General features: G+C 30.8%; 1 protein-coding gene across 7 annotated transcripts in view; it reads right to left on the minus strand.

Annotated features, from left to right (window-relative positions):
- The window catches only part of LOC121127585 (vinculin), a 65743-nt gene extending 61518 nt beyond the window's left edge, over positions 1–4225 (minus strand). Inside the window, exon 1 of one of the 7 annotated variants that reach the window (XM_040722997.2) lies at positions 4087–4225. The gene's annotated coding sequence lies outside the window, so the exon portion shown is untranslated. The remainder of the gene's footprint in view (positions 1–4086) is intronic. The other 6 variants (XM_040722998.2, XM_071893216.1, XM_040722999.2 and 3 more) reach the window with 6 other exon arrangements.
- Positions 4226–23206: the final 18981 nt, after the last annotated feature.

Genomic DNA, 23206 nt, shown 5'->3' on the forward strand with positions numbered 1-23206 from the left:
ACTTTTTTTTCCCCATGAAAAACAACATAAACACTTTTTAGAGTGAATCAAGTTATCTTGAAATAATTATAAAACAAAAAAAGCTATATCATGAAGTTTTTTTAATGATATATGAGAAATAAGTTACTATTTTTGAAAGAAATGGCAATTTTCAAAACTTTGAACTACCTCTAAATATTGTTCAATTTTAATCAAATTTGCCAATTGTATTTTTTAGAAAAAGGATGGACATTAAGTATTTATGTAACTCATGGTTCAGCTAAACAATAAAATGAAATAATGATTATTTGAATCAAAAACATCGAAAGCAGATGAGTACAAATTTGATTCCCAAAATTCTGATAAAGTAATGAATATTTATAAATTTTTTTATCAAAAATATAATTTTAATGTTTTTACTATGTTAATAATAAATTATATTTAGTTGAAACCCCGAACGCATATTTTTTAAACTATTTTGAAATAAGGATTTATTTATTATCGATTTCTTATATTAATAAAAGTTCTGTTAACTTATAAAAAATGATATTTACACGTCAAAAAATGTGGAATAGATAAAATAACTTTTTGAAATTTAATTGGAAAAATTATTATAATTTTTTAACTGTTAATCATAAAATTGAATACCTATTATTTTGGGGTTTCCTTTTTTACCCAGCTCAGAAAACCTGCTATAATAAAGATGTTCACTAACAAAGGGTGAATGCTTTGTTAGTGAATAATCTTTTTAAACACAGTTAGTGAACTGCGTAAAAAAGAAACCTTTAAAATACATATATTTAATTATATGATAAACAAAGTTGAGTGCTTATAATAATTACGCCATTTAAATTTTTTATTCTTTTTTAAAAAAAATTTCCGTTCATTTTGTACTCGCCAAGTTTAGTTAAAATGGTAAAAGTATTTTTTTAAATCGATAAAAAATAAAATCTTATTTTTAAATAAGCTTAACGACATGCATTTAAAGTTCCAACTTATGTGCATACTCTGTTATTCTTTGAGTAAAAACATTCTATTTTTGTTATAATAATGAATATTTCAGAGAAAAATTCAATTCTATGAAATATTCGTTACTTTTTGCAAATTTTGGGAACTAAATTAGTAACTATCAGTTTGGGTAAGGGTGCGTGTGTTAAATGAAATAATAACTATAATATTATGATTTTGTAGCTATCCAAGAAATCAAAGGAACAACTTTTAAACAAAATAGTTAATTAAATTCACTAATCCTTTAGTAAAAATGTTAAATGAACGAATAAATTTTGAAACGAGACATTATCAAGATAAATAAAGAATTGTTATAATTAAATGTTTCAGGAGTATACTGAAAAGTATTGGCGGTAAACTCTAGATTCAAAGGAATAAAAAATATTTGGATAAATCTATGGGTGGGACATATCCCAGTTTACTAACATAGGATGACCTAAATTGTAATTTAAACGACGCAAAAGTCAAATAAATATTATTACATTATATTATTCACAGTCGTACTGCTCTTTCCTTTTACACACCATCTTTAAAAACTGTCACATTAAGTAAATTTATGAATTCTTTTAGTGGGAATGAACAAAGGAGTTTTATAATAATTTTATACCCTCAAAATTCACTCAACTACCTTATAGTCATTCATCACTTCAAGTTCAAATGCTAACACAATAAATACACTTTTTTAGATCAAGTAATGTTTAAGTATCTGTTTGTTTGTACAAGTTAATTATAATGTGGCTTTCAATTAAGTAAGGAAATTTGTCTTTTACTTACACTTAAAATGTATGTAGGGCAATATCAATTTGTTTGTAGAGTGAAAAACAGTTTTTTTACTTTATTTATTATAGGCAAAAAAAAAAAAAAGAGGTACAAACAATGTTATAAAAAGTATAAACTATCAATTAATGAATGTTTTATAAGCAAATGTTTTCGTCAATATTTAATTATGTTATACTACGATGATGAAGAATTGAATGCAAAATTGCGAAATAAAGCTTTTAAAAAACTGCAAAATTATGAAGGAGTTATGTTTCAAGATTGTATTTATTTATCTATCAAATCGCATTTCATGATATTGAATTCACTAGGATTAAAAACACTTGGATAGTCTTTTGATGCATATTCATTGATAAAGTAATAGTACAGGGTTAAACAACAAAATTTACTTTTTCCAAGGTTTATATATCAGAAAAGTTTTGATTTTGCTTCACAGTGATAATACACATTTAATGTTTTATTTTGTCGTATCAGATAGGTGACGTCTACTATTTTCCATGCATTGAATAAACTATGGTATCACTATTCCTGGAGTTATTTGTAGGCAATGTAAGAACATTTGCAAATATCAAATTATGAAAATAAATTGAAAAAATTGTTTGTGTGTATAGTCAAAATTGAAATAATTAACACATCTTCTAAACTGCATATATAAAAACTTAAGAGTTAAAAAAAATATTATGTAAAATCATTTTTTGGCAATATTAACTTTCGAGGGCAAACACATGTTTCTCAATCCTCAAATCAATGATAGCAACGGATTGTATTTCCAAAATAACTTGATCATCTACAACCATACCCTACTACATCTACAACCTGATTACCATGCATTATATATAAGGAAGTTATGTTACTACACCCGGTATTTTGAAATTTAGTACACATACTACTCTCATTGAAAAACCCTGTTATTTCTTATTTCAAATCGAATTCTCATTTGATTCTTAATTTTTATTTATCATGTTGGAACACATATTGACAAAGTTTGCAATGTTTGTTTGTTTTTGACAGATACAAAGTTTTGACATCTTTTTGGGTGCTTCAAAAGTAAAATTAATTTAGGGGATGATTCCTAAAAACTTTTGAAGTATCGTTTATTCTTCTAAAATAGTTATCTTCCTCAAAATGCTAAATTTTTAAAAATAAGCATTCTGTAAAGTTTTCTATAATTTTTTCTCAAAAATTGTTTTTTTCTTTCTATTTTTGTCAATTGTAGAAAATCGTATAACACCCCAGATATTTCAAATCTTTTTATCTCTTAAAACCAAAATAACAATGAAACGTTTTGAACAAGTATAGTAACAAAATAAAAAGTATACAGGTTGTCAAACCTATTTGTTCCCCAAAAAAGATTTTTGTCTACAACTAATTATGAAATTAAAAAAAAGAACAGCAGGTAGAGACTGAAAGCTTTATAAATTCTGATTTATTTTATTCAATATAATCACCTTTAGCCTCAATTACAGTCTCTATACTAGGTAAAAGCACAAGCAGGCCTTCACAATTTATTAATTCCTGGAATGCTTTCTTGATCCGACTGATAAGTTCGGTGTTGGTGAGTTGAACAAAAAAGTCAACTGGATTAAGATACAGCGAGTTTGGAGGCAAAAAGTACGGCCACATGAAGTCGTCAAAATTATCTTTGATCATATGATACTTTTTTTTTTGGAGGCGTGGCTTTGAGCCGAGACCTTTAAGGGCCTCAAATTCCCTACTACCATAGGGGAAATACTTATATCTTAGTCGCAAAGTTTGAACAATTGTTATTTTGGACAACAAACTTGTCAATTGATTCCATTTTTCCAACTGGTACATGTTTAAACCACCTATCTAACAAAAAAACAATAAGCTGCGTAGGAGCCCGTGTTTGCCAGAAGAGAACGCCAAAATGACGGCATATATAGCTTACGCACCCTGTATTTGAGAATCGAACCTGAATTGAATTAAGAATGTAAAATAACAGATTTTTTTAATCAAACCTTACATATTTTCACAATATGTAGAAATGGATTCAATACTTCATGTTCACTACAAATTACGTTAGTTAGATTTTTATTCCTTTTTGGCATTAATTGATTTATATTTTTTGGCAAAAAATCTAAATATTACACATAATGAGACTACATTTTTTATCATTGTAAATTAAATTTCTACATTTGTGGCTTTGATACGTAGTAACAATTTTCATTGAATTCTTATAATTCAAACGGGAAAGTAAATGGTAATTTTGGGACATACTTCTAATATGCCTTTAAATACAATGACGTTACAACGCATTTAATAAAAAAATAAGGTCATATTCTATTATGTGATATATCTTACCTACAAGCCAAAATTTCGGTTTTCCTACAGCTAAATCTGTGTTTAAAAAAAAAATAGTGCCACAGGTTAACAATACAAAACTCTAGAGTAACTCACAGCTTTTTTGTAAGAAAATGACTAAATACATATGAATAATATTAAAAATAATTTTTATTTTCCCTTCAAATCCTATAAGGTGCTTTCTAATTTAACTTTCTTTCTAAATCAATGAGTGTGCTGCCCTACGGCGGAAACGTACTTCAATAACGTCCGTATATACTTGCCTTCCATGACAAAGAGTGCGCTGGCATACGTCATTAATAATAATATAAGTTATTGAATCAGGAATTTTTCTCCCTAATCATACTTTTAAAAAAATGATATCACATGTGCAAAATTGTTGATAATCAAGGGATTTCCAGGGATCAAATGATACTTAATTCTTTTACACATGATAGAAGCACAAATGAAGTATTTAAAAATGATTTCAATGTATGATTGAGTCAAATAGAAGAGGAAAATATCCTTGTTTCCCACTTTGCAATCAAAGTTTTGATTACGTCAGACACGGAGAGTGTATATCTATTTGAACAAACAATATAATATTGTTTTCATCTGATATAAGAAAAAGAAAGATTCAAAAAATAGGAAAATATAGTTTTTAAATCAAAGTGGTAGTAAGTCAAATATACACAAATAAGATAACAAAAGCTTGATTAAGTACGTAATAAGGTCACTTATAAAGGAGTAAAGGGGCCTTTTACACTCATATCACTTTAAAATGGGGGAGTTTATCATTTTACCTTTATTTTTTTTAGCTCCACAAACATTATCAAAGTTTGATGGAAGGAAAGATAGAACTCTGATAAATGAAAAAATAGGGGATGCTTACCATCATCGAAAAGAAATTTTAGAAGAGCACCTCTAAGTTTTAGTAAAACCCGGATTATTTTGTTTGGAACACACAACGCTAAGCCGTAGAAAAGATAGGGCTGCTACTACCACTGGTTAGAAAAGTGGCGTAGTTTTATCAATAAATAAATATATGCAGAGGCAGTTACAATAGCGTGTTTGTATGCTTAATGTCAATAGGTTAATTTATTCTTAAGCATAGGGTTCTAGAAAATAGTCAGAACCTATTGAAACTGCCTCTCCCTTATATGTGGTGGCTGGTAATTTCGCAAACTTGCCGAAAAATGTGTCTAATCAACATAGTAAAAATAAAAGATGTACCTATGTAAACGGTTCGGCAGCAAAACATGGACTCTCGAGCCTCCTGGCGCTCATTACCAGAAGGTAACGTGTCGTCTGCCTCTATGAGGACGAAGAAGATGTTTGCTAAGCTATTAATTGATTTGGTGGGGTTCCCCTTGATCTTCTTCTCCAAGATTGACAGGAACTCCGTATTCCTTTTAAAATGTTGACTTCTACTTCCTGCTTTCCAGAAAAGGCATTTTCAATCATTTTTCATTTTGGCCACCTTGAAAACCAGGTTCCTGGATGTCGATAATCCTCGATAAGCCCGTCATTATTTCACATGAAACTTAAGTTGAGTAATTGGGTTATATCTAAAAATATTTATCTCTTTTATGGAATAGGACCAAAGTTCCTGAACTAATGAAATACGGAACACCACCTTCATCAAAGATCTCCTCGAAGGCCCCCTCAAGGACTGGCGCTAAGCCAGAAGCAAAAGTCTTATAAAATTCGATAGGGAGACTGGATAATCCCAGGGATTTATGTTTATTTTTAGAAAGTCGACATGTATTCTAAAGTTTCACTGCACTTAATTGGCTCATCTTTCTCTTAAAATTTATCTTATTATGGCTCCCCAAAGTAGAGTATATATTCTTCCATAGATCTTGTCACCAACAGCTGCAATCCCTGTGTCGCCCACTATAGTAAAAATTCCACTTTTCAGATCCTTCCAAGCGCCTCAATTTCTGAAATGACTGAATTTATTTTTGTCGCTTCCTCCATCCTTGCTAATTTCTTAATACATCTTGACCAGTTTTCAATTTATCAAGAATTTGAAAAGATGAGTATATATTCATATCCTGTTTTTCTTTTTATAATAGCTAAAGCTAATATGCAAAAAAATAAATTGAGGAGAGAACCTTTCCAAAAATAATTTTTTTCCCGGGAAACCTATGCAAATTTTGCTAAGATGGATAAATGATCGGATAGATACGGAAAGCACTTTGAAATCCCTCATTTTTCATACAGTAATTGAAGAAGCTAACTATAATCATAATTATTGGATTTATTGAAGATGTCCTTGAAAAAAAAGTGATGCCTGGGTTTTGTGGATGTTGTTTTAAGGCGAGATCGTCCAGAAAATTTCTTGAAATAATATTCTATATCTTGTACATTTTTTACTTTTTTAGGTCCGCTGTAATTAACCACATCCTTTTTTTCATTTCCTTGTGATGTTAGGATCCCTCAAAAATATTATCACAAGCTCTCCTGGTATCTAGTGTTGTATCGGTCCTTATTTATTCGGAACAGTCGAGTCTAGTCTGAGAAACAGTCCTATCGGTCCTTAGGAATGTTGGGATCGGTCCTTCACTGTTGGTCCTTGGATTTTTTCATATCAATGTAGATGGTTTATTAATATAAGTATATACCTATATGAAATATATATTAAGATTATTGGGCATATCTTGTTAATATATTATTATAATACAATATTACAATATGCATATCACATATTGTTAATTAGTAATATAGTTTATTGTATTACGTAACGGAATAATTAAAAAAGAAAAGACCCTCATTGACATCACGAGGAATCAATTTTAACTACTGTAAGGACCGAAAAATGGGACTGGACTGGATAGGACTAGGCTTGACCGGACTGCAGCCCTCGGTCCTAAAGAAGACCAAACACAACATTCCTGTTATCCAATTATTTATTATTTGGCTAAAAAATCCAGAGTCCCCGTTAGGGGTATGGAGATCCAAAAATCTTGTTCAAGCTTCTAAAAATTTATGTCGATAATTACATAATCAAATATACTACTACTAGATTTGGGTTTCACCATTCCTACATTATTTTTTTTTTCTAAAGCTACCCTAAAACAGATAATAACTAAAAAATATTGATCTCTTCTTTCTGAAGATGTAAAAAATGTATATGCGTTAAATGCAGATCATCGAATTTTCCTCGTTTTTTTTTGTTCCGTAGGACAATTTTAGCAAAAAAACTTTTAATACACTGGTTAGAAAATTTGGGGATTGTTTTAAAGGTAAAAATGACTCTGAATAACAATTGCCCCGAATTACTATACACCCAGATATTTCAGAGTTCAGATGACTTAAAGAAAAACTGAGATCCGTTTTGGATTCTACGCTCATAGATAAATTCGATTGTCTTCAATTCATTTCTACAAAAATTTTCAACAAATTGGTTCCCAGTGTAATCAGCAAAAAAAAGAAGAAAATAAAAGAAATACGAAGCAAAACTGTATCAGATGCACTATTGGAAAATAATAATGAATTTATTGATGTTAATGATATACTATTATTTACCAAATGGTTTTTTTAAAACTAATTATCAATATAATCGTTGCTATTAAGAGATTTAAAAAAATATGTATGTGCACACATCACCCATTCTATATTACAAGGGATACTTTTCAAAATCTGTTTATTAACAGGAGCTTTAGAAAAAGAAGAGATTAACTCCTCCTGTGTTTTTGTTTTCCAAATGGCTTCAAAGGGTAGGCCGGGAAGATTCAGGTATTGAGAAAGTGGAATGGAAATCGGTAATGATGTGTCAGTAAATGAAATCAAGGGAGAAGGTATGGCCAGGCCACATCTACAGTATTTACAAATAAGTATAAACAAGATGAAAGAAATAGGCTTTGTAGATATTGTAAGAATCTCCCAGAGTCCTCCTTCAATCTCTTTTACGAATGTGAGATCTTAGAACCTTTGCAGAAGCTAGTGGGGAGAAAAAATAAAGGATGAATACGGGTTGGAACTTTATAAAGAAGACTGACTCCATCCTTTCAATGATTTTATGTAAAATTTAACAGAACAGACGTTTGGTAAAAACTCTGTGGGTCTCCGTTCTGTATGATATTATGGATATACAATTTAGAATTTTAAAAACATATATAAAAACTATATATTTTTTGTTCGACCTAAAAGTCTGACTTAGACTCCCTCCGATATCGTGCGTATTTATCTTTTATTTGAGTTATATAATTCGTCATTGTGGTTGTACATTATTTTATATCACATCATTTTTTTTTTTGCGATTTGGTTCAAATTTTGAATGTGGGAATATTATATTGTTTCATTTTAAAATACCAACTTTTATTTTTTATTGAAATCTTAAGATAAACTGAAAATGCACATGAAGTAGGAAATACATATGATATCAATAAAAATACCGAAACAGTGCTCTTGCACAAGCAAGCAATATTTGATTAATACTACTACATTATTATTCGAGATTCTAACAAGAATATTTATATGATTAACATCAGAGAGCACTATATATAATACATCCTCTTTGATGCTATATGCACACGCCTGCAATATTTCATTAATACGTCTACGTTGATATGTCCTACATCGAAATATGTCCATGATAAACGGTATGTCAAGAAATTAATTATACCTTCGAAAAAATCATTAATAGTTCGGAAAGATGCACTCATATGAAGTTCCTCATGCTAAAATAAATTAAATTTCAAATTTTTTAAATATTTTTTCAAAAAGGATGAAATTATTTGTAGCATTACGCAATCTTCACCTACAATAAGCTGGTACTTTTTAATGTATGTAATATTAGTTGGAATGATGTGTTTCCACATTGAAGTAACTAAGCTTTAATGGACGCTAAAGGCTGTTGACTGGCGTGTCCCTTAAAATTGAAGCCAAGAAGTACCAGGAGGTGATGAAATAAGTTGTGAAGCCTTGGATATGTGCCAACTACCCAAAGACGACTAATATTAGCAAAAAAACTCTGCACCTAGTCATAAGGTCTTAAAAACTAAAGCTCGGTGCAAGGAAAACTAAACCAATTTCTGGCATCCAAAATTGTGCTTCCCTCATCAGTGGGCTGCTTGCCACTCATTTTGGAATATGGGGCTACAGGGGGAGCAACGTTGATTCCCTTGAGGCCTCTGTTGAGAAAGAGTGGGCTCATATGTAAAATGACTACGCCATCAAGGTGTATAATGCCTACAGTAGGAAGACATTTTGAGAAATATTCGTTGATATATATCAGAAAAATACTCCTCATACAATGAACAATTTGCTTACGCACACTGTACGCATAATGTCTATTTTATATATCTACACATAAACATCAGATAAACAAATCATAGTTTGTGTTCTTTTTTTTTTTTTTTTTTTTTGTATGTCTGTAGTTTTACCTAGCCGTAGGGATAAATGTTTATCCTGTCAATAAATACATAGTCTGCACATAAAATGTTAATATACTCTGTGTTTCGTATTAATTCAGGAAAAACTAAAAGTTAGTGGAATTTAATTTTTTGCTGAGCTTTATATTATTTACTTCATTTTTATATTATATATCAACGAATATGCTTTTTTCATATAGTTCACTCGAGATTAAATTACATGTTACTACTTAGTTGCTATCTGAATATTTGCTTTTTTTATTTTCTGAAGCTGTTGTTCTTTCATTCTTGAACATAAAACATATACTTAAAGTGAACCACAAATGTCTACGCTCATAAATGATAAAGAGTAATGCGTTGGAATTGTTAATATAATTATATGTGATACTCGCTTTACAGTTGGGGATCAAAAAATTTCCAATTTAGATTACGACTAGTTCGGAGAAGTTGTCTTGTGGTAATAAAATAGCCTATGAAGTTTTAATTTTCTTACGATGCCATCTTTAGGTAGATCATCTAATTCAAAGCTATGCATATAAATTAATTGTGATCGACATCAAATTCTAATAAATAGGAAAAATTAAGTTTTTATTTTATTCTAAAGCTACCCTATGGAGTAAGAGTTTAAAGTAAATGTACCTAGCAGCCTCACAAATATATAAAAAAAACTGGAAGCCTTCTCCACCAGCCAAGAAAAAAAAAGATAAGTTGCCTGGTTAGAACTCCAAACGTGATAAATACCGTTCTTGTTAGAATTTGATCAATTCACTATAATGGATATGAATTATTTCTAAATCCATGAATAAATATACTTTCAATTATTTTTACAAAAGTAGATAATACTGTTTCTAAAATACAATAATAAAATGAAATCATGAATGGACATAATTTTCTGCAACATTATATTTAAAATATGAACCTTTATTTGTGGCAAAATATACATACTATAAATTTAGGCATATAAGGCCAAGGCATTCCCTACGAAATAAATGAAGTAAGTCATTATGATCAAAGGTAAACAAATATTGTCATGTAAAAAACAATACACATAAATTTAGCTAAATATAAGAACATAGGAAAGAATATAACATTCGTACATTAAATACGTGGATATTGAGGGGACTAACATCACATTTGTCTTCATTTTCTGTATCAGAAGGTGCAGTATGTTTTTTGTTTACAAACGTCCTTTTCTCATTTGAGAAGCCGCGCAACGTCTCTATTATTCTCGAAACAAGACTATTCCGCACATCAGAAATAGGTTTTTTTATTTTCTATATCGTAAATAACTCTTTGGATATTCGTATTTATAAATTCGATTTTTAAGACGTCTTTGTACATAGGCGAAGTTGATCCTAGGCAATCTGAGGCTCAAAAGTAAACTTATAGTGCCCTAGGATAAGAGCTTTCGCCTTTCTTATGAGTTGTACAATCTTACAACAAGTGTAAAGTATATAAAAATATACTTTACAGAAGTAAAGCTTGGAACTGAAACTTGCTTCTAAAAATGGAAGACGTCCATAATCTGTATCTGAACCGTTTGTCAAGGACATTAGAAAATAAGATTCCTAAAAACCAACTTTGGATCTGTTATAACTTTGTTTGGAGAGAATCCTAGTCTTATTCTTCTTCTTTCAACAATGATATAAAATATTGTATTCAAGGTTGTATCACTATACATAGCTCTACAGGATACGGAAATAAACTTTTCCTGTCAGCAAAAAAAAAAAAAATATATATATATATTTACTTTTATGAAAAAGTATATTTTCAAAAATTGTTGCCAAATCACAGAAGCTGCATCTTATTCGATATAGCTTTTCTTAGAAGCAGGGACAGTCTCAATACGGTGCTTGAAACTTTTAAAGACTATGACATTTATTTCCTCAGGATAGTTGTTCCAGACCTTGGAGACGGAAGATTTCTGGTCATTCATATTTCGGTGTGGGTTTTAATTTGTGATGCCTTCGATGGTGCATCCAAATATAATCAAGGGGGGGATAATCACGGATACCGCATGCCCTTTATCCAGAAATCAGCAAAGTTTTGAGAGCAGAACTCCATTTTGTGGAGATCGGACGTCCCTTTGCCAACGTTTTTGGTTTTCTGGATATTGCTGACCTTCCTCAAATTGACATCGGAGGTTACAGCGATGTCTTTTTGGGCCATGTGTGTGACATGTAAATTGGATGGATGATACGTTGTCTCCTGTTCACTAATTTGCTGCCCGTTTTAAAACAACATCCCTATTAATTATATTCCTGTATTTGATTTCCCAATGACATTACCCGTTATGTTAATAAATTTTCAATGGGAATTGAACTTTTTTTTTCAAGAACCTATGTCCTACTTTTTGTGCAAAAAAAAAAGTATTTACTAGATTTAAATAGTGAAACATATATCTAAATAAAAGAATCAGGGCTGTGAAATTCATAAATTCGAGTTATTGATTAAATTATTTAATTTCAATACCAAACCAATTACATGCCATTTTTTTAGGTATACATATACATTCCAATATTTGAATCTAATAAATGTTTTTTTCCCCATAAAAATAGAACTAATGGGTGACAAATGGCCCCATTAATCTATGTTATTTCATTACAGTAATTTCTCAGTTCTTCTACTCCCTTTGTAGGGGCGCACTTGAGTCTTTGCTGACAGGTTTCTAGTATAATATGGCTCAGTCTTGACAGTAAAAAAGAAAAGAAAAATATAATACAATTAAATGGAACATAAGGGAACGACTTTAAATCAAGTTCAATTAATTGTAATAAACTAAACCTACAGTAATACATAATTAATAAACCAAAAATAATTTTATTTATAAATAAATCATAAACAGGGCATTCTCAAGATAAATGAAGTATATGATATAATCATATTTGAGGAATTTACTAGAAATACATATTCTAAAATGTAATAGCAATAAAATGTAGATTCAAAGGAATAGAAAGCATTTTTATTAACCTTGTGAAATACAGAGTAGGGAAGCAAAACGTGGACTCGAGCGATCGATTTAGAAATACATTAATAATTTTATATTTTCAATAATAGGCAAAAAAATGATATTAACGAAACATGTAGATAAGGTTTTTGTAAAAAAATTTCACTCAATATGGCCCCTTCATTATGAATCACAGCCTTTACACGTGACCTGAAGGCCATGCAGTAGTTGATGATAAACTCCTCTGACAAGTTGTCACATGCAGCTACTATGGAGGACAAATCTGAGTCCACATTTTAGTGTGAGGTTCTGTTAATTCTCCAAAGCGGACTATATAGAAAAATCCAGTAGGTTCAAATCAGGTGAGGAAGGAAGCCATATCTCTTTGGACAGAATCGAGCCATATTATCTGTGCAGAACTTTTGACACTTGGTGGACGTATGAGAGGGGTTGCCATCCTAAGTCCACACGTAGTTACCCTTCAGGTAGTTGGCCTTCAACCATGGTATGATGGTGTAACTAAGCACCTTATAGTAAGCCTCCTGGCTGATTTTCGGTCCAGCCTTGTAAAAAAAATGAAGGGATATTCTTTCCATCAGAGGCCACAACGCCAGGACCATTGTTTGGCCGGTATTTGGAGTGGTAAACCCCTCAGACCTCTTCTTTTGTGTCAGCAAGCCAGCGGTCGTTCTGGCGGTTCTCGAATTGATCAACTGTGAAAATCTTCTTGTCCATTTTTTTTCATAATTGACCCATTTGCCTTAATCCTTGATTGAGGATTTTCTTGCACCTCTCGAGGTTTGTAGCTTTCATGCCTTGTCATAAGGTGGCGTGGGGTATTTGTGAAAGAAAATAATCCCAAATTGTGATATAACCCTCCTGATGGTTCTAGAAGCTTCAGAGAAGTCATTGGCGAGGCAATTCATGGACTTAGTAGAATCGTTCTTTATATTCTTCTCCAAACTTAACAACAACTTCAAATCCGTCTTTAAAATTATACCCTCCACATTCTGACATCCTGCAGAGGTCTTTCCATTTTTTTTATGTCGGCCAACTTAAAAGCTAGGCTCCTAGAACACTTTACAATGTTCGTAATCTTCATCACATCACCTCCAGTATGATCAGTATACTTTATGCAAAAAAGACGGTGGAAACAGAATATCAAAAATAATGAATAAATCTTTTCATTATTTTGAGAAAATAAACATTTATTAACAGTCTATTTTTTGCTGCCCAACCCAGTATAATATCCCTACTCACTAACAAATGATTAATCGTGCACCGACACTTTGCTGATTACAATTTTGACGAATAGACACTTTGCCTAAACAAATTATAAATATATTTGACGTTGATTCATACTGTAATACATAGTAATTATGATTCCCATTCCTGTTACTCATTCCAATGGAGCTACCAGTGGTTCCATTTCGAGTGTATATTGCATTACTGACTTTCAGAGACATTTAAAGCAATCGTTTGACAGACCAATATGTTTTCTTTCAAGGGGAGGCAAATAAAAATGGAATCAAAAACCGTAATCTCAAAATTATCATTGAATCCTTATATAACCCATATTTAAACTCTGCCGAAGACAGTTTAGGTAAAGAGTCACTTTTGTAAGTCTAGAAGTGCCCAGTGTATTTTTGCTGGACAAAACAATGTGCACTGTCTACAAGGTTTCTCCTGACAGGAATGTCCAAAAATACAACGAAATATTGAGTCTACTTAAGTTACCCTTAAGCGTTCTATTTAATTAATTTTTTTAGCATTGAGCTGTTTTTGGGGTTTTGTTCAGCTTTGAAATTCATATAGTTCCAAATATAAATTGGGGCTACAAGCTATGTATATGGAAAGTTATAAAGTTACTATTTTAGGAATAGTCATATTCAGAAAGTCTAAATAAATCTAAGTTGCTATAATTTTATCGAGTGAACTAATAGATTAGATTTCATTTGATTCAAATAGGGAGTAAGGAATGGATATCATAAATAAGGAAACGTGTTTGGGTTGTTGAAACCATGAAATAAATCATAATACTATTGTTTCTTCCTGCTTTTTCTGACCTATTAATAGTTACTTTTTACTTCTTACAATTAGCAGAATACTTATGCTAACGAGACAACTGAAATTAAAAAAAAAACAACAACTGTGTTATGGATATCTCACGGAGTTAAAACATTTTTTTCTTTATCAATGAATTTTTTATTCTCAGTATAATAATTAATAAATAAATTTAATTATGAGACAATAGTTTTAATTCAAAAACCAATGTTCTTTTTATTTATAAATAAATTTGGTGAAAACTAGGGATACTGATAATGAATTAAGTAAATTTTATACTAATTAATATTACCGTTTATGTTGCTTTATAACCTTAAAAAATGAATGTTAAATTTCATAATTTAAACCTGTTATTGTTCTTTGCTTAATAATGCTTCTTTATCATGTATTAGATTTTCTCACATGGGATTTTGTCTGGGTTCATATCTACAAAAATTTATGGGAAATATAAATGATGTATCACTACTGCCATCGAAAAAAAAAGTGCAACGATTCACATATCACAAGCCAACAAATGGGTAATTAATTATAACTTAACGTACTAACAACGAATATTTAAAAGAGTAACAAATTAATCTATTCTTTTACCAATTGTCAGGCTCTGCAAATTTTGAGAAAACTACTTAGATGGATTAAAATTTTTTCACTCTATGGGTAAAATTGTGTATCCACAATATATATTACAGAGTGATGATATAAATATCCGCCCCTTAATTATAATTAATAATGGTTACATGAAATTTAAATATCACTCTCACATATTCTAAAAAAAATTTTTTATCCATCATACATTATTAAAACTTTGCAAATCGTCTTTCAAAAGCTTTACAAATACAATTTTATAAATCCCAATTCAATAATTAATTGTATCAATAAGAAAATAAAAGTTTAGAAAATCATTCTCATTCATGGAAATAAAGAATTCCATGGCTGATTATAACCAAAAATATGCAACAACGCAGAGCTGCAATTCTGGAGCTATCTGGGGGTGGAAAAACACCATATAAGATCTCTAAAAATCGCGGCTGTAAACGCTCTACTGTGTACCGGGTGACCACGAAAGCCACATTAAAAGCTTTGACTAGGTCCAGATCAAGGACCAAAGAATTGGCTGAGGCATTTAAAGGACCCATTGAAGGAAGAAGTGGCAAGGTGACAGCCGTCAATGCCCTTACTCGTGAATTTGACAGTAGTCAGAATCCCATTTGCCGCTTGATGAAGCAATATTTAAACTTTAATGACTACAAAATAAATCCTCGTCAAAGTTTGAAGCCTTTGTATCGAGTAAATCGTGTGACCCTTTGCAAAATCCTTCTCAACAAGCTTGAAAAGCAAAACTCTTGGCCCCCATTAAGAGTAAATTGTTTTCTCCTATGGACTTGGGTATTTTTGGGAACCTCAAGAGAATGTTTTTGTGAGTACCATACACAACAAAGTACCAACAGAAGGCCCCTGTTATCCCTCTTTGAGGTAACCTAGAGCCAAGCTCTGTAAAGAACTGCTGTGCAAAGTTGTCCAGGCTGGAACTATATTCATTAGGGCAAAAAGAGGTTGAAAATAAGGTGTCCTTTTATTGTATTTATGAATTAAACTTTCCAAATTGGATGATATTTTTTGAAATATTACAAGCTTTGTAATTTTCAAAGTGTTACATTTTAAATGGAGAAGCCCGAATGTAATATTAAAAAATTGATACATATTTTTGAATTTAAAAAAAACAAAACAATCAGCTATGTATTTTCTTCTTTAATTATAAATAGTTGTACTCTTAATACATTCTTTATATAAAGAAGATGAATAGCGGTTCATTATGGTTTATTCTAAAGAATACAAGAAGTAGAGATAACATTCAGTATTCCCTTTATTAATTTTTCTATATAATTTTTTTTCATCTGGCATTGTTAATGCTGCTCATATTGAGTGAGTAAACAATCAAGTTTTATGACAATGAAAACCCATTCATCATAATATCCAAGAGAATAGTGGACGTCTAAATGGGACAAACAAATGAAAGGACTGAAAACTTACGTCTATAAAACATATAAATGGGTAAGCTCTATTATTTTGCCTGCACGTCATACTTTATCTTTCTATCTCGAAGTTGGAAGCAGCAAATATGGAAAGCTGAATTTTAACTATTGCATCATTTTAATAGTAAGGAAATCACTTTACTAAGTGTAGTGAAGCAACGCATTGTGAATAATAATGTGCCTTACATTACGATATGGGATCTCCTTCGGCATCATCCCTCAGATCCACTCAGAGTTCCCCGACTCTCTGCAAATTCCTTAGGAGACAAAATTATAACCTTCTTTACATAATGAGACATTCCATCTCATTTCATGATCCTTAAAAGTACTAATTGTCTTATTTCCACATTGTAGGTAAAAATAAACTATTATTAATAAAAAAAGATAATATTTTTCTCTAATTTTCTTGTCCTCAATAGATTTTACAAATAATATATGTACACATTTTGACACTAAAAATGGATTTTTAATAAATATTTCACTAATTTAATTTGAAAATAAATCTCCATGCAAATATAAAATTGTCAATTGTCTTCCTCAAGGCTACAGTCTGCTCCCGACTAGCCTTCTGAGACAATTTCGCGTGGAAGAGCGCTGGTGCCTCAATCTTCTTCTCGTACTGTGTGTTCATGGTGGCGACTAAAACACTGTTTTTCTTAGCAATCAACAATTGTGTGTTCTACAACATTGCTCATATGATATTGAAATCGTATACAATAAGAAAGTTTTGTTATTTGTTTCCATGTACAGCCCCATAAAATAAAAGATCACTCAAGAAATAAAAAAATCAAACAAAAATCTTTAAAGATACATATTTTTTGAATAGAGCTTTTTAAAGAATAAAATATGGAATAATTTTCTATGATATTCCTTATCATAGAATGATGAAGAACTAAAAAAAATTTTAAGAAAAGAGCGTCGTTTTTGATCATTTTTCAACCAAAAATAAGAAAATATCTCGAGTTCAATATATGATACAAAATCAATTAAACCCCTTTATTAATAAACAAAATACACTTGAACATAAACTTAATTGTACTTTTATTAGTACCAGTTTTAAGAAATTCCTCCCTTGTTTTAGACATAAAATCAGATATTGTAAGCAACAGCTGACAGGAACTGGGATATAGTCTTATGCCCTGCCAAATAGCTTTCGCATAAATTTTTAAGCCTTTGCTAGTTGGTCAATGTTGCACCTTTTGTGCTTTTTTTTCTTCTTCTTGAACAAGGATCGTTGAAACTGTCCATTCTTCCTTTTGAAATGCCTGTATGCATTTCCAAATTGATGGGAGTTCCATCCTTCATACTGGTTGTTAGTCCTCGGGCAGTCAGTGATAGTGGCACAATGGACGTTCCTGAGTGCCGAAGGAAAGCGCGGTGGAATATGCCGCAATACACCTCTGACATCATTCGGAGCAGGGTAACGAGTAAAATGATTTATTTCCTCCCGCACTCTGGAACGTTCATCGTGCCACTATTACTGACTGCCCGAGAACTAACAACCAGTGTGAAGGATGGAATTGCCGTTTCTTTCTCTTTGGACAAGAAAGAAGGTTTATGAAGAGACGAAGACCATCGTTCTATTGCAATTTCAGATTGCTCCAACTGTACTGAGCTTTACAGTTTTCCTGGCACTCTCCAACGACTAACTTCCCGAATCCTCTTAGTGGGTTGTCACTCCACAGCCAACCACCTCTTCTTCTGACACATCTTGGATCATAACAAAGTGGAAATCGCGGCTCTTGCCTAGTATTTTGCTAATGTTTGTCCGTCAATCCCAGAGTCTTGTCCAAAATGAGTACTCCATCATGTCTTATGATATTGTAATTAATAACGGAGAATTAAGTGATTAGAACTTCTTCCATTGGAACCACTGTCGTGTTTGTTTATTTTTCTTTTCTTTTATTATATATTATAGTTTAAAAGTTTAAAAGAACCTTGCCATGATTTCCATTTAGACACTTTTCCTTTTTTTTACCTAGCAATTTTTTCCGCTCCCAATTTTTCCTTGAAATTTTTTCCCTTGCCATTTTTTCCTAAAATTAAGGGAAACATCAACCAATCAAATAAAATTTAGGTCAAAAAAAAAAAAAAAAAAATGGCGGTAAATTGAACTTTGTCAACGCGGATCTGATTGACCTTGTATATAAAGCTTTTCTGCAATGCATATATATAAGTAGAGATGTGATTTTCGAATATTGTGAAAAAAAGGCGAAAGTAAAACATATGGTATTGCTGAATTAAGAACCTTGTTAATATTATCCGCCTATTCTATGATTTTTTGGAGAGAAAATGAATTGTTGCTCTATCGGGTGGTCCTTGGAAATTTGAATTATTATGCATAAACAATTAGTTATGAAACAAAACAAATCTGAGCTCTTTAGCTTACGTATAAGTCGATAAAATGATACTTGAAAGTGATCAACAAATTTCGAATCGCACACTCCAAGCAATTGGGCGTCTCCAGAACCAATGTCTACACTGTCAACAAGTCTGAAACGTTGCAGAGGAAGAATATCTCTGTCTAAAACGCTAAGCTGGATCCGGAGGAAAGAAAACAGCCCAGGCCAATAGCCTTAATCCATGAGGCCCTGTGAATAAAAAACTCAGGGTTTCACACCAGGCTGTCCAGAAAGCTATCAAAAAAGTAGGTGGGTGAAGAGGCCTCTTTTTACATAAGCAACTCTTTTGGAATAGTTTTGATTTAATTTTTGAACTTTTTTTATGAAATTTTTGACCCCCCTCCAGCCCTGATGCCCACCCCCTCGACTAAACCTTTTGGATGCAATCCGAGTTGAAAGCCTTCAATGTCTTGTTATCCAAACACCGATGCCTTTAAAGGCACTTTAAGCCAGCACTAGGAAGAAAATGGAAGACGACTACATCTGCAGCGGGCTCCAGGCCTTCCGTCTTCTTAAAACCATCATTGCCACTAAGGGCAGCTAAATTAATGATTAAGAGAGCTCAAACAAACATCTATTTATAGTATTTATTTTGTTTAAATTATAATGTTAATTAATAAATTATATCTTATTAAAGATTGAAATTAAAAGTGTACAAATTTTAAGATATAGAGACTCACCTTCTAAATTTTAGAATAGCATAAGTGCAGGGAAGGTTTTATAATATATATTTAAATTCATGTATATTTATTTTATCATGGATTTTAAATCAATACCAAAGATAGGCGAGAATGAATACTTTAGAGAAAATGTTAACCAATTAAAAAGTGAATAAAAAAGAAGAAAGAGCTCACACATTAACTGTTTTTCCTTTTGTAATCGGTAAACTTAGTTTTGTCTTTACACAAATCCCTTCTTTCTACATAAGGTCTAATAAAAAGAAGCAAATAATTTTTTATAGTTTCTTTTTATTTTCAAAAGTTGTTTATTTCCTTGCCAAGACAGTGCTTAGATGAAGGGGGACTTGACGATTTTCATTGTTTTATCCACATTTTCGGCAATTTGATTCACATTTTTGACATCAAAATGAAATGAACTGAGTCGACAACACCAAAATTCCGCATGATTGGTTTCTACAGTGAACACTAATCACATTTTCAACCGCCTGGCTTGCGTTTTTCCCTTGTTCGAAGAAAAACTGAAAAATATAGCAGAATATATTTTTGTTAGTATCCAACTATGGCACGTATTCAAATGAATCTGAGTCAACAAAACTCTATAAAAAATAGTAGTTAATATTATCTTTTTGCCACCATCTAATGTCATTTTATCACGCTTATTTAATGCCAGATACAAATTACTAAATCCATCTGAGATAAACTTTCCTTTTTACTAAATCTTTTTTTTCTTTGACAAGATAATTTATTTTCATTTAATTACTTGTGTTTCTTTCATTGAGTAACCTAACTATTGGGTTCAATAAAGTTTGTATACATTTTTTTTGTAGTAAAAAAGTTATCGTATGTATACATTTGATAACCATCTGGAGTCCTTTTTGTCCCAAAGGAATTTCTCAAATAATAAAGTAAAGTTTTGTTGGCTTTTCTTTTTTCTTAGAGGAAGGTGAAAGCCTTTTTCCTTTTTTGTATTTTTTTAAGAGTAAGTACAATAACGAAATCAGTAATATCCTCAAAATTAAAGTTAATTGAATGCCATATTCTGAAAGCCTGAATTAAAAGGAATAATAAATTAGAAATTTTAAAAACCATTTTTACTTCTAACTATTGTTATTTTGTGCCATTTGTATGGCAAACTTTTGAATCAAAAGCTAGTAATTCAACTATTTTCTATACTTTCTATTCAATATGTCTCCTTCCATTCTAAATTCAATACTTGGATGAACAAAAGAGCAACTGACCTTGATGAAGTCCGAGGAAAACTTATTCCACTCCTCTTTGAGAACTGCCTTCAGAGCATCGACGTTCGTTTTGATAAGTCTTGTTCGTTTTTTCCTCCAAGATGCACCAAACAACAAAGTCAAGGGGGTTCACGTCGGGTGAGGTAGAAGTCCAGAAGTCAGCCAGCTAGAAAACAACAATGTTCTCCTTGCAGAAATGCTGCACCTTGGACGTGTGTATCGGTGCGCCGTCTTGGTTAAACAGATAGTCGCCCATGGGGAACGTGCTCTTCAACCATGGCAAGACATAGAATCCTTTTTACATAATAATATTTATATAAATTCATTTTCACCAAAGTACAATTTGACAAATGGAAATTTTGTCGAAGGTCCATTTGGGACCCTCTTCCGAAAAATGTTATTTTATATAATGATATACACTTTAATATTTTTATTCAATTTAAAATGATAGTATCATAAATTGTTATTATTTATGTAAATTACTGTGGTTTTTTTAATTTTATTAATTATATACATTAGCTATCATTATATAAAAAAATACAGTTGAATGTGGTTCGAATATTGTTCAAATTCTTACAGTTGTAGTACTTTAAATAAATTAAATAATAATTAATAAACACGACAGTGATTTGCATGAAAGAAGTGCTTATCCCTTCTCCATTATCAATTAATTATCAACCTACATAATAGATTATTCATATTGGAAAATCATGATGGATTGACAAAAAAATTATTATAATATCTTACAAGAGCAGTGATTTGCACTTTGGTATGATCTAAGAAGTGTCCGAAGAAGAGGGTCGGCTTCAGTGAAGCATACCACTGAGAGGATTTGGGGAGGCACGCAAAGATTGGGTTGTAGGAGAGAACGAGTAAATTAAAGACGTAAGCGAGGAAAGCTGTAATGCTCAGTACCAATGAAGCAATCTGGAATAGGATTAGAAATATGAGTCTTCCTCCGTCATTTAACTGTATTTATTGTTCAAAGAGTACAAAACAGTCTGCAATACTACTACTATTCAAATGACTTAAATCGTCAGAAACTGTGAATTCATACATTGAATGGATCTCAAGCCGAGTTATGAGAACAATAACAAGTGGCTTATTATTTGGAAAAAAACTCAAAATTGAATTTCAAATTTTAGATTTTTTCTTAGAAAAAATAAATTATCACAGCTATTCCCAAAAAATTCCAAAAATCCATAGCTATTCACAAAAACTTACAAAAACCCCAGTTGTTCACAAAAAACTCAATTTTTTGAAAAAAATTTAAAATAATCAATTTTTTGGAAAATAAATTTCAAAAATTCACACCCATTTACAAAAAAAAATTATATTGTTTTGAAATAACTTTAAAAATTAAAGTTTAAAAATAAAATATTAAATTTTTCAAAAAAAACTATTTATAAATTTATAGCTATTCACAAAAATATCAAATTTTTTGGAGATAAAAATTTGAAAACTAAATTAAATTTCAAATATTACATTTTATAGTAAAAATTCCTAAATTCGGAGGGGGTGGGTATACATCCACTATTACCCCCTCCCCCCTGTAGATACTCTTGTATAGGCTCCTTCAACAGATTTTTAATTTTATTTTTCTTATATGGTAGTCTTGATAATTTTATAAAAGAATATAAGGAATGCACCTATTTATAAAAATATATATAAGTATTAAGTATATATATTAGTTCAATCCAATTTATTATTTAGAACGAAAATCCGGCTACAGCTTCATTAATTTGTAAAATTATCATTACTGTACTGTACTTTGCCTGTGTTTGATTACATTAATCAATTTTTTGAATCAGATACCCATTTCAATGCATAAAAAATTATATGAATAAAGAGGTTCTTGTCACTGTCGTGTTTAACTTCATCAAATGGAAAATGCACTTATATAAAATTAATATGATTTGACATGCTAAAAAATGTTAGGTAATTTCTTAAAATGAGAATTACAAATTAATGCTAGAAAATGTACGACTCAAAAAAAAAAAAAAAAATTGGGCAAGTCATTACTTTTTTTACTTTCATAGCAGGATTACTGCCTACAAATTTAAATTTTTTGTATGAAATCTTGTTTGTAGATATTTTTAGATTGGATTTAGATTTTTACCCATTTTATTGGGTTGAGCCTACTTTCGAATAAGAAAAAAAATTGGTAAGCCACATAAAAATATCCCATTATATTCTAATTTCAAATATGGACTTAGAATATTTAATTTCTTTTTAAACAAATTACCATTTTTATGGTTTTGTTTAGAATTAAATAACAATCGTGTTTTCCAATTGATAGTTCATTCAAAGCAAAAATAATAGATCTTTTATTTAAAAAAAAGTATTTGATTTTGATTGTTTAATTCAGAAGAAATATTGATTTAATTTTAATTTTTTGATTC

This window comes from Lepeophtheirus salmonis, chromosome 13 (genome assembly GCF_016086655.4).
Source record: "Lepeophtheirus salmonis chromosome 13, UVic_Lsal_1.4, whole genome shotgun sequence".
Taxonomy (NCBI): Eukaryota; Metazoa; Arthropoda; class Copepoda; order Siphonostomatoida; family Caligidae; genus Lepeophtheirus; species Lepeophtheirus salmonis.